Below are 4,067 nucleotides of genomic sequence, written 5' to 3' on the forward strand. Positions count from 1 at the left end.
TTTTAAATGTTTTGAAAAGTTTTAAATTGGCTTGAATTTTATGGGTGTTACAGTTATATTATGTAAATAAAAAGTATATGAACTATAAATTTATAAAAATACAGATTGAAACATAATAGAAAAGATTGAAGTCATCCATTCCATTCCATCGATGATGAGAGTAATTAGACATTTAAACTTGTAATTCAAATCATGGAATCTAAATACAAATTAAGGAATATACTAAAGAAACCTTCATCGGTATATACATACTAAAATCTAAGATTATGTAATGAATCTTGTAGGAAGGGTTACCATTTGGAAATAGAAAGCCTTTCCTAAGTACATGTCTCTAATAAGGAGCCACTTGTAGATAACAAAAATGTGTATAAGGAACAATCAATTTCCAGAAAAATGATTATGAGGACTTTCCTCTCAAACATAATACAACCTACGAAGATATTTCATCAATAATTCACAAATGTGTTGCAAGTCCACTGTAATGAGTAAACTTAACGATTGAGTTCAAATTCACAACATCCATCACTTAAAATTACATATAGTATTATGAATAGTCAAATCACTAATGATTCTTGAAGCGTAAGAAAGGATGAAAGCAAGCACAAGAGGAAAAACGATGAACAATTGGCGTGCAAAAGTGTAAACCAAACAACATTGAACAAAATCAACAAACGGGTGATCATAAATGATTTCAACGTTTTCCAAAAATGAAAATGGAAGGAGTAGACCAAAGTTGGCACAGTTGTGAAGTAAATTACAGAGTTTGTGCTTACCCGGGATCCTCTTAAAAAGCCCTTACGCCCGCCGTTGTTGAAGCTGGTTAGTCGGACGTATACCGGTGATGTTGTAATAGATGTATACCGAAAATAAACTAAATGAAATTGTAAAACTTCGCTGCACAAAAACTCAAAGAAATGGGTAAAGTAGCAGACACTTATCTCATAAAAACAAAACTCAACTTCTAAAACCCTAAATCAAAAACATGACTCTGAATATCAACCAGAGGAGTCTCAGGAAAAAGGGGTGAAACAACGGGATTGCTGCAAACAGCGGTTGCAAATCCGACTGGAATGCCTTCCGAGTTGCCTTGCCAAAATACGATCCTCAGTTTCACTCGATGCTTGATAACACAAAATCTTTTCAAAAATAAAACTCATCATCACCTTAGTATCAGTAAATAACCATCAAAATCGGAACCTATCAAAGGAAGAAAATGGTGGATTAAAGAGAAAACGATGAATAACAGAAGCAATGAAAAATTAAGGAGCGCCTAGTGGTGCTTCATTAAGACGGTGGTTATGGCGGCGTTGAATTGCTTCCAGAGAGAAACACTCACACACAGAGGGTTGAAGAATGATCAAGATGAAGGCGATAGGTTTATAGTACTATATAGTAACAAAAACGGTAAAGAGGAACACTAGTCTGAATGTGATTGGGCAACAAAGCGGTGAAGCAAGGTAAAACAACACATGACCACTAAAAATATAGATATTGACACAAAAGGACCCACTACAAAAGACAAACCAAAAAATAGACGGAAATGAACACACTGACATAAACAGAGAACCAGTTTTGTCAAGACCTTAGAAATTTTACTGTTCCCAAGGGTGGTCCTATATATATATATATATCCCTATTCTAATAAAATAATAGTTTTATTCTCCTTTTGACATGTGTCACAATATTAGTCTTCATAATTAATGCATATTTTATTTTTCTTTTGCCATGTGTCACCATATTATGTCTCTTAATTAATGCATGCCACTTGTCAACATATTGATTATCCATTTAAAATTTTAAATTTCACTCTAATCACATGAAATTAATAACATTAGATAAAAATTAAAATAAAATTAATACAAATTATAAAGTGATAAAATTTTACATATTTATTTAAATCAATGATTATAATTTTATATAACTAAAAAAATCTCTTAATTAATAATTTATTTAAAATAAGTGATTAATAATTTTGAATTTTTTTTACTATTAAAGTTTAATTAAAATTTTCCCCGTGGTTCCCACGGGTTATAATCTAGTATATATATATATATATATATATATATATATATATATATATATATATATATATATATATATATATATATATATATATATATATATCACTATTCTAATAAAAGAATAGTTTTAATCTCCTTTTGACATGTATCATCCTATTAAATCTCCTAATTAATACATATATTATTCTTCTTTTACTATGTGTCACTCTATTAGGCCTCCTAATTAATATATGTCACTTGTCAACCTATTAATTCTCAATTTCAAATTTCAATTTTAAATTTCACATTCTAATTACATTAAATTAATAACATTATAATAAAATTAAAATAAAAGTAATACAAATTATAAGGTGATATAATTTTACGTATTTATTTAAACTAACGATTATAAATTTATATAACTAAAAAAATATCTCTTAATTATAAATTATTTAAAAAAATTGATTAATAATTTTGAGTTTCACTATGAAAGTTTAATTAAATTTGTAACCGTGGTTTCCACGGGTTATAAACTAGTATATATATATATATATATATATATATATATATATATATATATATATATATATATATATATATATATATATATATATATATATATATATATATATATATATATATATGTTAATGTTTCATGAAGCATAATGATCACCTAAATCTTCGAAAGTAAAGGCTAATATAAAATTGGTTTGGTGGGTAAATTTCGTTTTTGACAAATCCAACGAAGATTTGCATTATATTACGTTGGGCCCAATCTTACGCAAAAATTTACATGTACAGTGTTTTTATTGGAGTGTATATAGGCGTTGATGATTTTTACCTAATCCACTTTTTAACCAAAAACTAGGGCCCAAAATAGATAACGGCACAATTATTTTTGAATTTAAATTTTGAATAGCAATAATATATATATATATATATATATATATATATATATATATATATATATATATATATATATATATATATATATTCAGTGATGAATAATGTTATAAAGTTGTACATACAAAACTTTAATGTGAATATTAATGTGTGATTGTTCGTATATTTGTTTATGAATAATGTCATATCGTTGTATATACAAAATTCATAGTAGAATAGTAATGTAAAGTAGTGTTCTCACGTTCTCACATTCAATAGTGTTCTCATTTGAACTTAACTATATATATATATATATATATATATATATATATATATATATATATATATATATATATATATATATATATATATATATATATATCTATTGTGCGGACGTGTGAACAATGATATTCTGTGAGAATGACTAAGAGAAATTGTTGTTTGGTAATATGAATACATTCAACTTTACATAATTATTATCATTATCACATATTTTCACTAATTAAATCGTCTATAAGGATATTATAGATTTTTTTATGATTCTCATTATGTCAAAATGTGTTCTTGATAATCATACTTTGTAAGTATGAGAATGAGAGAAAAACCCGATGCATGAGAGCAAAAATGAATAAGAATTAGTGAGAATGCATGATAATGACAATATTTATGTAAGGTTGAACGTATTCATATTACCAAACAACTTATACTCTTAGTTATTCTCATAAAATATCATTGTTCACACCGTCCGCACAATAGATGCTATCCACATGTGTTATATATATATATATATATATATATATATATATATATATATATATATATATATATATATATATATATATATATATATATATATATATATATGAAAAATCTACAGAAAAGTCCCAAACTTCTGGGAAAAGTTTCAATTAAGTCCTAAAAGTTTTTTTATGAACAGAAAAGTCCCGATTATTTCACATTTTACCAAAATTAACGAAAAAATCATTTTTTATATTTTAACAGCAAATGACAGATTATATGAATTTTCCCAGAAGTTTGGGACTTTTCTGTAGATTTTTCATATATATATATATATATATATATATATATATATATATATATATATATATATATATATATATATATATATATATATATATATATATATATATATATATATATATATATATATATATATATATAGGA

Source organism: Lactuca sativa, chromosome 5 (assembly GCF_002870075.4).
Source record: "Lactuca sativa cultivar Salinas chromosome 5, Lsat_Salinas_v11, whole genome shotgun sequence".
NCBI lineage: Eukaryota > Viridiplantae > Streptophyta > Magnoliopsida > Asterales > Asteraceae > Lactuca > Lactuca sativa.